At 45.4% G+C, this 14,397-nt stretch overlaps 1 pseudogene; it reads left to right on the top strand.

The window, feature by feature from the left end:
• LOC127488734 (uncharacterized) overlaps positions 1 to 14,397 on the top strand; it is a 72,898-nt pseudogene that overhangs the window by 24,314 nt on the left and 34,187 nt on the right.

Here is a 14,397-nt window from a genome sequence, read left to right on the forward strand (position 1 = left end):
AATCACATAGATAATAAATGTTGAAAATAGATCTTTGTAAATAATAGAATAGGAGTGGGAGAAGAAAGATGGGTGGGAGTATGGGTGGGAGGGAGGCAGGGTGGGAAGAATCCTAAATTAGTATATATGAAATGCTGAAGTCTGTATTCCTTAAATAAAATTTTAATAAATAGATGAATAAACAAGTAAATAATAGTTTGTGGAATGCCTGTCTATTGACAAAAAGCAAACACAACTGAAGAGGCCAAAAATTTAATCTAGATAGTTTCAAACAATGTTAATATATCTGTTTAATGGATCATTACACAGTCATCAAAATTAAGCCTTTGAAAACTATTGCTTTGTGACACAGAGTGATGTTTGGTGCAGTGGTTAGGATGCCTGCATCCAACCAGAGTGCTTTGGTTCAATACTCATTTCAAGCTTCCTGTTAATGCAGATCCTGGAAACCAATAGGTAATAACTCAAATAATTAGGTCCCTGCCACCCACATGAGACCTGAATTGAAATTTGGCTCCTGGATTTTGCTCAGCCTGGTCATTGTAGGCATTTGGGGAAGTGAACCCATGAGTGAGAGTGCCCCCCTGAAATAGCTAAACTTAAAAAAAATACGAACTAGATAAACATTGTAGGTACCTTATGATTATTCCCATGTAAAAATATCTGGATAAGTAAAGTGGCAAAATTACAATAATTATGGTTTTATCAAGCTAGTAGAACCTGGGATGATTTTTAAAAAATTATTCTTTTTGAATGGTGTTTATTTGGATAAAAGGGAAATACTAAAAATTCCATCATCCAGGAAATCCACCACCATTGTGAAGTAGGTTCTGCTTTATTTCTGGTGTTTCCACCTCTTAGTCTATTCTTTGGGCAACTTTTGTCAGTCACATAGTGTTGAAATACCATAATCTATTTGCCTGAGTAATATTTGTCATGACAGCTTGGTTGCAACGTTTTCATTGGGAGAAGAAATGATGGAGCCATGTCATTACCCAAATTCTCTCTTATGTGTTGAGCCTAAAATTTTTAAAATAATAAAAAAAGAAGAAACCCCTGTGTGTATCAGTATTGTTGCATTCATTCTGTCAAAATATTTATATTTTTGTCAAAACAATGTTTAAAATGTTATAATGCATTTATAAAATTTTTTATTCATCTGTGATTAGTTAAGAATTTACTGTACATGGGTGAAATAGTCATCTTTCCATTTTATTATTATTTATAGCCCTTGCCTATATCACCACTGAACTAGGGCCTTTTTACTTGTTTATCTATTTAGTGGAACATTTACCCTGTTGACTGTAGTGTTACCTCAAATACTGAAAAAAAGAAAGAAGAAGGAAATAAGGAAGGAAGGGGAAAGTCAAGGGGAGGGAAGGGAGAGTGAAGGGAGGGGAGTTGCTAGGGAGGAAGGGAAGTGTTATATTTTAGAATTGTATCTATAAACTACATTTAACCTGCCCTCTTTGTCTTAATATTACATTGCATAAAAGAATAAAATATTTCAGAAGAAAATAATATGTTTTATGCAATATCATATAGTCATCTATAATTGTTTTTGAGAGCTATCAATAAATTATATGGAGTGACATTTTGCCTAGTTATTAGCATGCATCCATCTCATATCACAGTTCTTGGATTGCTTACCTCCAGCTTCCTGCTAATGCAGACCCAGAGATGTAGCAGATGATGGAGCAAGTAATTGGGTCTATGCCACTCATGTGGGAAACCTGGATAAGTTCCTGGCTTCTGGCTTCCACCCAGACTACCCCTTGTCATTTCAAGCATTTGGGAAGTGAACCAGTGTGTGAAAGTGATCTCTTTCCTTGGTATTTCTGCTCTGTACTCTCTCTCAAATAAATCAATAATTTATTAAAATACAGGATAAAACATTGTAGGTACATTATGCTAATACATGTGTAAAAATATTTGAGTAGGAAAAAGGCTCAAAGTCATAATACTTAGGATTTTGTCAAATTAGCAGAATGATAATTTAATTTTTTGCTTTAGTCTAAAAAATCATTTTTTAAAAAGGAGAAATGATCAAAAGGATCAATAAGAAAAAACAAATCTGAATTCCATAAACCTAGAAAGGCACTGCCAATGAGGGACTAAGTTCTGCTTTGTTTATGGCCCTTCCCCATTTAACGTATTCTTTTCATGATTTTTAAAAATCACATGGTATTGCCACACCGTAATATGCTTGCATAATATTTGACATTATAGTCTGTTTGCAATCTTTCACTGAAAAATAATGACAGATCCACGTCATTACTCAGCGAGGTGACCAGAGTTGAAAGTAAGATGTCTGGAAAGTGGGTAGGGGCGGGTGCACACCCCAGGGAGACTGCAGGGCACAGGAGCATAAGGGCTCCTCAGGGGCTCTAAGATGTGAAATCTCCACGTGTGGCACTTAAAACATGGCGAGATCTGTACCAGGAGGGTCAGAGATGGGTGGCAGAGTTCCTGACCTCTACGCTCTAATCCTGAGCAAATGAAGTTTGTCTGAGGGATTGGATTTGCATAGGTGTCTGTGCCCTAAGCTGGAGGTGTGATGAGACCTAGCAGGGTGCATTCCCTTTTGTAATTCTCCCAATCTGAGCTTTGATTTGGGCAGTGGAGGAGAGGCTGAAGCCCAGGATGGATGTGCTGGGGTGCAGAAGAGGGGCCCAGTGATAGTCAGGGGGCGTTCCTATTGCAGGGAGCCTTCCCAGAGCTGACCACAGAAAGCAATGGGGTGGGGAGACTGAGACTTGCGGTGATATTTAGACGGGCATGGGTAGGTCCTGGACGGCTGTAGACCCGAAGGAGAGAGAAAGCTGGGAAGGTCAGGAGCAGGCTGATGAGAGTGCACCGAAATGGAAGAGATAAGGCCTGGTGAGTGGGGAGGGCGGGTGCTCCGAGTGTCCCTGGGGTACAAAAGAGACACGTGATAGGGTGTTCAGGAAAGGGGGAATGGGCCACGGGAGAATAGCAGGGTCATGATTTGCTCCCGTTTCCGCCTTTCATGGAAGAAAGCCAGGGTCATTGCCTTTGGAGTCTAGAGGCCTGGGACACAGAAGGAGAGGGAATGTGTGAACCAAGAGTGGTTTGGAGAGGCGCAGGAGAGGTAGGCGCGACTGGGGTGGAGGGCGGTCCAGCGGGTACAAGCTCCCCTGGCTGGGCACCAAGCCTGCTCCGGGAGCCGCCACCACCACAGGGCTGGCAAGGGAGCCGCCTAGAGGGGCTTGGCCCTACGGCTGGCTAGGGGCGGCCATCCTTGGAGCCTGTCGGATCTGGCCTCCCTCTGCGCTCTGGGGCGCACCTCCTGCCTGCCTAGGGCAAAGACCTCCAGCACACGGGCGCGTGGGGCTCGGGTCGCCAAGGACATCCCAGGCTCTGCGCTGTCTGGGAGCCCACCGCGGCGGCGATGAGAACCGGCAGTGCCAAAGGGCAGTGGGGGAGGCGATCTCAGAGGAGGAGAGTGGGGACCGCCCGCCGGGAACCGGGACCCCACGCTCCTTCAGCCCCCGGTCCACTCCATGCGGGTGATCACTTCTCGACCCTGCCCTCATCCCCGCGGACTCCTCCTTCCCTACCGCGATCCCAGCCCCCCCATTCCTGCGACCACGCCTAACTGTGTGCTGCCCATCAGTCGCGTTCATCCCCCAGACCCCTCTCTGGGTGTCTGTCTCCAGTCTCCCGCAGGCCCAACCCTTCCCCGCCCCAACCCTCCCAATGCCTTCACCGCCTTAGCTTTTCCCAGCGCCCCTCTCCCTCTTTGGCTCCTGTCACTTCAAACCCGTATCCCTGCTGCTGTTTCTGCTCTGGCCACCTCCTGGCCAGCGTCCTCCCACAGGTGTCCTCAAGTCCATCCGTCCGTTCCGCGCAGACCATGCCCGCGGAGCTGTGGCTGCCTACTTCTCCTGGGCCGGTTGAGCATTCTGCTGACCCAGAGTCAGCCTGCGGATGTGAGCACGGCCACTGGGCCCGGGTCTCAGCTCTGTCTGGACATCCTCGCTTGCATGATGACCCCTGGCGGCCAGAGCCGGCACTGCAGCCGCTGCCACCTTCAGGCCAGAGCCAGGTGGTCCCTTTGGAATAGGATGCGACACTGTGCTCCCTCCCAGAGCTGTATCCACCCACTTCTTGGAAACAGGAATCTTCTCCCGAGTCCTGCATCTTAGGCAGCCATATACTGACTCAGACTCTCCCATTCCTCATCAATCTATTGCATTGTAACCTGGGCCACGGCTGCTGTATGCCCCTGATCCCCTGGAGTAAGTACCCCTAAACCATTCACTCCCCATTTCCCAGCCCTGCTCACTCACAACCAAGCCGAGCCCCAGGATACAGGCTCCAGTGCCTGAGACACTGCTGTTCACAGCCTATCAGTCCTATGGCACCAAGACAGCAGTAAACTGGCCAGCCTGATCCCCACCCACCACCAACATCAGCATCACTACCACCACTCCCTTTCACCTTCCTGCCTTATGCTTCTTCTACTTTCCTCCTAAGCCTGATTCAGAGGGTCTGACAAGTTGCCTCTCAAGCTGCTTTGGCAGAGAGGCCTGAAGCTTGGCAGGAATCTGGAGAACAGGAAGGAGGGAAGGCGTGGGTTAGCCTGGGAGAGAGGCTGGGGTAGGGGGTTCTGCTGAGAACCCCTTGTGAGGAAGAGGCTCTCTCACGGGTCTCTCAGTGGTTGACTTGCAGGGGGATGCAGATCCCGTGGCAGCAGAGAAGCTCTGCACATAAGGAAGGGAGCTGGCAGGCAGGTTTCTCACTTATCTGGCAATGTTGGGGGCTGTCAAAGGTACTTCAAAAACCTTGTGGGAAATAGAGCTATATGAGAAATTTACTTTGTGCAAATATTTTTGAAATTCATGCACAAAATGTTCACAATACACATTTCCCAATAACATTTTGAAGTCCTCCTGATACATCTTTGGAAGCCTTTAATGAGATGGGTCAGATGTATGCTCTGGAAGGGACAGGAGGTTAGTCCTGATGGCCTTTTTAAAAAAGTTGATTTGACAGTGTTATAGACAGTGAGAGAGAGAGAGAGAAAAAGGTGTTCCTTCCGTTGGTTCACTCCCCAAATGGACATCATGGCTGGTGCTGTGCCGATCTGAAGCCAAAGACAGGTACTTCTTCCTGGTCTTCCATGCGGGTGCAGGGCCCAAGAACTTGGGCCATCCTCCACTGCCCTCCCAAGCCACAGCAGAGAGCTGGACTGAAAGAGGAGCAACTGGGACTAGAACCCAGCACCCATATGGGATGCCTGTGTCACAGGTGGAGGATTAATCAAGTGAGCCACGGCGCCTTTCATGGTCAGTTTTTATTTTTATTTTTTTTTAACATTTTTCCCATTTATTTATTTATTTATTTTAACTTTTATTTAATGAATATAGATTTCCAAAGTAAAGATTATGGACTACATTGGCTCCCTTTCATGGTCAGTTTTTATTTTTATTTTTTATTCATTTATTTATTTATTATTTATTTATTTTTAACATTTTTCCCATTTATTTATTTATTTATTTTAACTTTTATTTAATGAATATAGATTTCCAAAGTACAGCTTATGGACTACATTGGCTCCCCCCACCAATGACTCCCCTCCCACCCACAACCCTCCCATTTCCCGCTCTCTCTCCCCTTCCATTCATATCAAGATTCATTTTCAATTCTCTTTATATACAGAAGATCAGTTTAGTATACATTAAGTAAAGATTTCAACAGTTTGCACCCACATAGAAACACAAAGTGAAAAATACTGTTTGAGTACTCGTTATAGCATTAAATCTCAATGTACAGCACATTAAGGACAGAGATCCTACATGAGGAGTAGTGCACAGTGACTCCTGCTGTTGACTTTACAAATTGACACTCCTGTTTATGGTATCAGTAATCTCCCTATGCTCCATTCATGAGTTTCCAAGGCTATGAAAGCTTTTTGAGTTCTCTGACTCTTATCTTATTTAGACAAGGTCATAGTCAAAGTGGAAGTTCTCTCCTCCCTTCAGAGAAAGGTACCTCCTTCTTTGAAGACCTGTTCTTTCCACTGGGATCTCACTCACAGAGATCTTTCATTTAGGTTTCATTTAGGGTTTTTTTTTCCCCCAGAGTGTCTTGGCTTTCCATGCCTGAAATACTCTCATGGGCTTTTCAGCCAGATCAGAATGCCTTTAGGGCTGATTCTGAGGCCAGAGTGCTGTTTAGGACATCTGCCATTCTATGAGTCTGCTGTGTATCTCGATTCCCATGTTGGGTCGCTCTCCCCTTTATTTATTCTATCGGTTAGTATTAGCAGGCACTAGACTTGTTTATGTGATCCCTTTGACTCTTAGTACTTTCATTATGATCAATTTTAAACTGAAATTGATCACTTGGAATAGTGAGATGGCATTGGTACATGCCACCTTGATGGGATTGAATTGGAATCCCCTGGTATGTTTCTAACTCTACCATTTGGGGCAAGTCAGCTTGAGCATGTCCCAAATTGTACATCTCTTCTCTCTCTTGTTCCCACTCTTATGTTTATCAGGGATCACATTTCAGTTAAATTTCAACACTTAAGAATAACTGTGTGATAATTACAGAATTAAACCAGTAGTATTAAGTAGAACAGACAAAAAAAATACTAAGAGGGATAATGTATTAAGTTGTTCATTAACAGTCAGGGCTATGCTGATCAAGTCACCGTTTCTCATAGTGTCCATTTCACTTCAGGAGGTTTCCTTTTTGGTGTTCAGTCAGTTGTCACCGATCAGGGAGAACATATGATATTTGTCCCTTTGGGACTGGCTTATTTCACTCAGCATGATGTGTTCCAGATTCCTCCATTTTGTTGCAAATGACTGGATTTCATTGTTTTTTTTACTGCAGTATAGTATTCTAAAGAATACATATCCCATAATTTCTTTATCCAGTCTACCGTTGATGGGCATTTAGGTTGGTTCCAGGTCTTGGCTATTGTGAATTGAGCTGCAATAAACATTAGGGTGCAGACCGCTTTTTTGTTTGCCAATTTAAATTCCTTTGGGTAATTCCAAGGAGTGGGATGCCTGGGTCGAATGGTAGGGTTATCTTCAGGTTTCTGAGGAATCTCCAGACTGACTTCCATAGTGGCTTGACCAGTTTGCATTCCCACCAACAGTGGGTTAGTGTCCCTTTTTCCCCACATCCTCGCCAGCATCTGTTGTTGGTAGATTTCTGTATGTGAGCCATTCTAACCGGGGTGAGGTGAAACCTCATTGTGGTTTTGATTTGTATTTCCCTGATCGCTAGTGATCTTGAATATTTTTTCATGTGCCTGTTGGCCATTTGGATGTCCTGTTTTGAAAAATGTCTATTGAAGTCCTTGGCCCATCTTTTAAGTGGGTTGTTGGTTTTGTTTTTGTGGAGTTTCTTGATCTCTTTGTAGATTCTGGTTATTAACCCTTTATCTATTGCATAGTTTACAAATATTTTTTCCCATTCTGTTGGTTGTCTCTTCACTCTCCTGACTGTTTCTTTTGCAGTACAGAAACTTCTCAATCTGATGCAATCCCAATAGTTGATTTTGTCTTTGACTGCCTGTGCCTCCCGGGTCTTTTCCAGAAACTCTTTGCCTGTGCCAATATCTTGAAGGGTTTCTCCAATGTTCTCTCATAACTTGATGGTGTCAGGACGTAGATTTAGGTCTTTAATCCATGTTGAGTGGATTTTTGTGTAAGGTGTAAGGTAGGGGTCTTGCTTCATGCTTCTGCACGTGGAAATTCATGGTCAGTTTTTAAACACTCAGGTGGTCTCAGAAATGCCAGAAATGATGCTGATTGGCATTTACATTTACAAACATCATCTTTTTCTTTTTAATCCTAATCTTCAGAGATATATCACGAATTTAAAGATGAAAAAAATGGAGGCTCAGAAGTGTTAGGATAAAGAACCAGGACTTTGACACTACTCTCTGGTGATTTGGTCCCATGTGTGTCCTATACACAGCCCCGGTCTGCTTTCCTGGGACCAGTCTGCTTTCCCTTAGAGACAGTCGAATGCTCCGCTCTTTCTAAAAGCAAGTTCTGCCTCTTTCATCACACCCCATACCCAGAATCCTGAACCTGTGCTTCTCCCTGTCAGGTGTGACCTGGGATTATACTGGCTGTACTGCAAGCACTTCATGAAGATGCCATGTTCCAGCATCCCTGTACCCCATCCTGGTGTTGCATCTGCTACAGTGGCTGGGCAAGCAAGTGCTATGACAAAGGTAGGAGGGGAGCTGGGGGCTGGGGACTTCCTGTGTCTCCAGGGAAGATCTAAGATTATTGAGTACCTATTGTGTTCTGCTCAAACCCTCAGATACATGATATTTAATTATTTTTAAATGTTGTATCTATCTTATTTAAGTCAATATTTAACATAACCTTAGAGGCAGGAAAGGTAGTTTCTAAAACTGTACTTATTTCTCAGATGAGTAAACCGTGGCCCAGAAAAGACAGTTTGAGTGAGACAGAGGGACATAGGCTGGCCAGGATTCTCCTAACTCCAAATTCAACATTGTGCCCTCATCCCCCAAACACCATGACACTATGCAGTAGGCTTCTGGTGTGAGCCACACTCACCAAGTCATGGGTCTGGAGGGCCTGCAAGTGGGGCCCAAGCAGGTCTGGGAGCCAGATGTGAGAGTCCATCCCACTTGTCCCATCTCCTCTCCAGATGAGCACATCTGTACCATGCAGGCCCCTGCCAGAATGGAAGGCAGTGCATGCATGATGAGAGTGGAGACTACCACTGTGTGTGCCCACCAAGTTTGCACAGGCATGAGCACAAAGCTGTGCTGGTGAGCAGGCAGGTGAGTGCTAGGCCCCTGGGCAATGTGGAAGTTAGACCATCAATCTGGTGTTGAGGAGAGGAAATAGGCAGCACTGTTGAGAGAGTGGAAACCAAGTGGGAGACTCAACTAGGGGAACTAAGATAGAACTGCAGCATTCACACCAGTGTCCTTGCTCTCTCAGCTAGCTTAGTACATTTTGATCCATGACATCAACAACAATCTATGGGGTTTGGGTGTAACAGGTGCATATGGGACAGCTTGGGTAGGGGAGGATGGGGGTGGAGTGGCTCAGGAGCCTAGGGCTTTGCTCATTCTCCCAAAAAGCTGGCTGTGACAATAAGGGATTGTCCACATGACAGCCTTATGCCCCCTGTCTGAATGAGGAGCTGCACCTGGCTGGACTTATCTTTGTTTCCTTCTCAAGCTTTGACACCTGTGAGGTTAATGCAAGTGCACTCATCCTGACCCTTGCCTTTGGTCCAGACCCTGTACTATCTGCTTGATGTTGGATAGTCTCTTTAACCTTCCAAGATTTGGAAGTTGGGTACTATTTTTATTCTCTTTTAAAAAAAGTGAGTTATTGGGGCTGGTTTTGTGGAATAATAGGTTAAGCCACTTCCTGCAATGTTGGCATTCCCTAGTGGGGAGTCTCAGCCATGCATATGCACCCTGTTTCTCCAGTTTCCAGTTTCCTCTTGATTCTTTCCTAGTGAACTTAAAGAAGGTCATATCCCTATTGGTAATAATATTTTAGATGATTTTTAAACAAAAGACTGTTCTAAACCTGATGGCTTTCTCTTCTCTGAAGATCAGACTGCTCTTAGAGATCTTGGACCTCTCGATCTCCAGGAGCATCCAGTCAAGACCAAAAATCTTAAAGCTCTTGATGTTTCATTCATGCACTCCTTTCCCCCAGCTCTCCATTTTCTCACACCAGTTCTGCACAGGCATGAGGTGGCAATGGCTCAGATCAGGACACAAATGGAGGGTGGTGGAGCTGACAGTAGAAAATCTACATTCCTGCTGTCACACCTGAACAGATACATCCTGTGATTAGCCCATCTCCTACCCCACACTATTTTCCTGGACAAGCACCCAACCCCCAACAGCAGCAGCACATCAGCCCTCTCCGAGCAGGGTAACACTACCAGGATGCACCTGTGCAGCAGTTGGATGGCCACATCTGTATCCACAGCAGCCAGAATGTCATGGAAGAAACCTGGCTTATTTTCCAAGGAAGAAGCAGGGACACTCAAGGCATCAGGACCCCAGTTCTCTAGCCAGAAACCATAGGTTCTCCTTGGCACTGATATAAAGCACGTCAGAGAAGACACCTGAAAGAACCACGGGGCTGCCCCTGCAGTAGAGGAGGTGAGACCTGAGAGTGGGCATCCCTCAAGTAAGGACAGTTCATGGCTTTGATGGATCCCAGTGCCTCAGCCCACATGATGGTGTTTAACGGGCCTTGATTCTTCCTGGAGCTACAAAAGGGGGACAGGATGGCCAACACCTCAAGACCATGTGGAGGGAAGAAAATGGATAGAGGTGACTGTGTTCCTGTGTCCACACAGCCTAGTGCCCAAGGCTTGCTTCTCCTTCCTTCTCCCTTCCTGTGCTATGCCTTTAACTTACCTGGTAAACAGCATGAACAAGGGCACTCCAGACCCACTCTGCTTCACTGAGGATTACACCCTCCCCTCAACTCTGTATAGTCTCCAGCAGGCAGGATCTGATGGCACAGACACTCCAATGAGTCTGCAGCAACTCAGTACCTTGTGCCTCATTTCTTATCCTGGCAAATGAAGAGAGTGACTGAGTTTGAAGACTGCACTTAAACATGGGTGAGTCCATCAGAGGTGACACACCATAACTCCAATTCCACCTAGCATTTACCCAACAGGAGCCTAGCACATTAGAGGCACTAGCTCATTCAAACCCCATGACAACCTCATGAACTTGGTATCATATCCTTTTCCCAGCTTTCATAAGTCTCTAGTGGAGGAATGTACCCTGAGCCCTCCTAGGGCCTTAAGAGTGGTCTACTAAGCTAGAGAGCCCCCAAACCCAGAGGATGAACTAAGTGTGCTGCACCAGACAGTGAGTGTCCTGAGAGGTAAGCTTTGTTATTCACCTCATTCTTAGTGCCTGAAATAACGCTCTGGACACAGCAGACATTTGGAAAATGATTGATGATCATAGGATGCCAAAGGGCCCCCCATCTAGAGAAGCTGCACATTTACCTTGTGGGGTAGAAATGATGTCAGTCTTGGAGAGAATATGGAGTTGAGTGGAGAAATCATGGGAGATTATCCTCCTTGATGAGTTCAATACTCTGGAATGGGGCAAGGGGGAATCTGATGAGCTTAGCAGACTTTATAAGGCTTCTGAATGACATTTTTGACTCTCCCAGTGGGAGATGTGGGAGGCCCTCCTGAGTCAAATGGGTACCAAGACTTGTGCAGAACTAAGCCTGGGGAAATCCTCCACTGGCCCTAGATGATTTAAGGCTCTCTAAGATTCTGGAGGAACTCCCAGTCACCAATACCCCTCTGGGCCTTATGAGGAGGCAGGACTTAAACCACTGGATACCCTAGAAGGACCAAAGCATGACACTCAGTTCTAGATAAATGATGCTAGAATAGAAGCAGCCACTTTACAGAGATGCAAGTTTCTGTTTGAAGTATCAGGGACACATGGGCAAGCAGGCAGTCAAGTTTCAAAACCAGGCACCCACCCTGAGATTGTCATGGAGGATGTAGGCTTCCTGCACTTCCCTGTACAGCTGGGCATCAAATGTCTTCCTGGAGAGGGTGTTGTCCTGGATGGCATCAAACTGGATCCAGGATTTCTGAGTGTCCAGGCCAAAGCCCTTGGACAGCTGATGCATGCATGTGCACGCACACACACACACACACACAAGCATACACATACATAGACATAAAAATACACACATATCCACACACATACACATACATGTATACATTAACACATATACACACAAATACATATATATATATATGAACACACAAATACACATATATACATATACACATACATACATAAACACACACATATATACACATACACAAAAACACACAAATATGCACACAAATGCACATACACACATAGACATTTACACATATACTTACATACACACACAATCACATACACATACACACACACACACACAACCTCAGACATCCAGGCTAGCATCATGGGGACCTCAGTAGCCTCCTGGATTGTTGCCTTTTATACAGGGTCCCCTTAATGTGTCATATGACTCTGAGTTGGCAGCTGCTGGCAGTGAGGGGTGCACATTTTGGCGAACTCCTTCTGGATCAGGGAGGGAAGAAATTGCCCTTTGGCTATAGCTCAGAAGCTGTCATATCTGTCTAGCTCAGGTGGCAGTCTCTTCAACCTAGGAGTTAAAAAGTCCCTCATCCAGGTTATGCTTCTCTCTGGCTCCCTCTTCTGAGGTCTAGTAGATACAGAATCATTCCATTTTTTTCTTCCATCAGCACTGATAACCTTTTGGTCTAAAGATTATAATGACCCACTTTCTTGATGCTCTTCCCCTTCCCAGATGGAAAATTCCCCCAAGAGGCTATTTCTTCTACTTTTGGGAATGCTGACCCCTAAAAGGTGTCTGACACATAGCGTCTGGATGCTGGGTTAAATCAGCTGCAGCTACACTTTCAATGTCTCTAAGCAAAAGACTGGGCTTTTGGTACAACTGCCCAATTCTGTTATTTCCTATGTTTTCCCTCAATTTCTTAGCAGTAACACACATTCCTAGAATTATCTCCCTGCTGAAAAAGAATCAAAACATCTTTCTTCTCTAGAGACAATCCAGGCTTCCAGAAGCTGTTCATCTGTGATGCCCCCACCATGCTTGCCAAAGACTCATCTACTGGGCACCAGACTCATATGAGCCCTACCCTGGGAAAGTGGGTTAGGTCCCAGAAGCAACTTCTTTCTGCTTTTTAAAGAATATTAATTAATTTATATATTTATTTATTTATTTATTTACTTACTTAAAAGAGATATGGCAGTGGTGGGGGTTGGTGAAAGAGAGCTTCTATCACTAATTCAGTCCCCAAATGGTCATAACTGCCAGGGCTGGGCCAGGCTGAAGCCAGGACCCAGGAATTTCATCCGGGTCTCCCATGTGGGTAGCAGGGGCCCATCCACTTGGGCCATCTTCCACTGCTTTTCCCAGGTCATTAGCAGGGAGCTGGATCAGAACTGAAGCAGCTGTGACACAAACTGATGCACATATGGGATGCTCGTGTCACAGGTGGCAGCTTTACTTGCTGTGCCATGACTCTGGCCCTGGTAGTTTCTTCAGCTTCTGTTCAGCAGAAAGTGGGTCTCTGGAAAACAAACAATGAAAATACATAGAGGCAAGCAGAAGGCAGAGAGCTTTTTCAGGTTGAGATCTGGTTCCAGGCTATTTCTAAGGCCCAGCTGTGCTATTCCCTTTGGATCCTAACAATTCATCTGAAGTCCCTGGTATAGATTCTTCATTGTTTAAGGTAGCTCCAGTGGGTTTATATACTTATATAATTTTATATAGCTTACATCCCAAAAGTCCCAAGAAACATAATTATAAAATTCATTTGAAACATTCTAGCCTTGTCTTTCCTGAACTAGTGGAAGAAAAACCAGAACAAGGCAAAACCATGAGGCAACTGTGACAGAGACAATTCAGCTAGTGATAGGGAACACTGGATTGAGCTGTGGGGGAAGGGGTTGGTCAAAAGCTAGGGAACATTTACAGCTCAGGAGTCACCTGGCTAGGAGTTTCCATTCTGTGTATGCTTCTACTATGTTTGCTGCAGTGAGAGTCACAGGCTGTGACTGCTTCTCAGCAGGACTGAGAGGACTTTATATGCCATTCACAAAGTTCATAAAGGGCTAAGGGCCTGGGGGATGCTGGATAAACCCCATGGCCTCCTCTGTACTCCATAGCCCCTGAGGTCCATGAAAAGACAAACCCAATGGTCTGGACTGGCTAGGAGAGAGCTGCCTGAAGATAAGGGAGAGGTGCAACTTTTCTGGAGAAATGGAGTGTTGGGGAACAAGGTGCAGATGAAGTGGCATCACCACCTCTCAGACTGCAGCCTACTGAGCAGATCATGCCCCCACATCCTGGTTTATAGGAAACTATACACAGGTCTGTGGAAGGAAGAGCAGGCCATGATGCACATGCCAGTCATTTTTTTTTGACAGGCATCAGCAGCAATGCCAAGACAAGACCACCTATGAAAGCCATGCCCACCTAGTGGTGCATGAGGCAGAGGGCAATGGCCAGCTGCAGGGTTAGGTTCCAAGCCTCCTGGAAGCTCCAGACAATGTTAAGCAGTAGCCCAGTGTCAGTGCCTAGTAGGGTCAGGTCCTCTCCAGCTGGAGCGTGCCTGGGTCCCAGTTGAAAAACTTTCTCATACAGGATGTGCAACACAAACCCCGTGGTTAGCAGCGTCACCTTCTGTGGATCATACCCCTACTGATACTGCAGCATAAAATCCAATATGACCCCACAACTAGCCCTGGGTCATACAGCAAATCATGGCTCAGCAGCTCCTGCCCTTCTTCCAGAT

The sequence above is a fragment of the Oryctolagus cuniculus genome, chromosome 19 (assembly GCF_964237555.1).
Source record: "Oryctolagus cuniculus chromosome 19, mOryCun1.1, whole genome shotgun sequence".
Lineage (NCBI taxonomy): Eukaryota > Metazoa > Chordata > Mammalia > Lagomorpha > Leporidae > Oryctolagus > Oryctolagus cuniculus.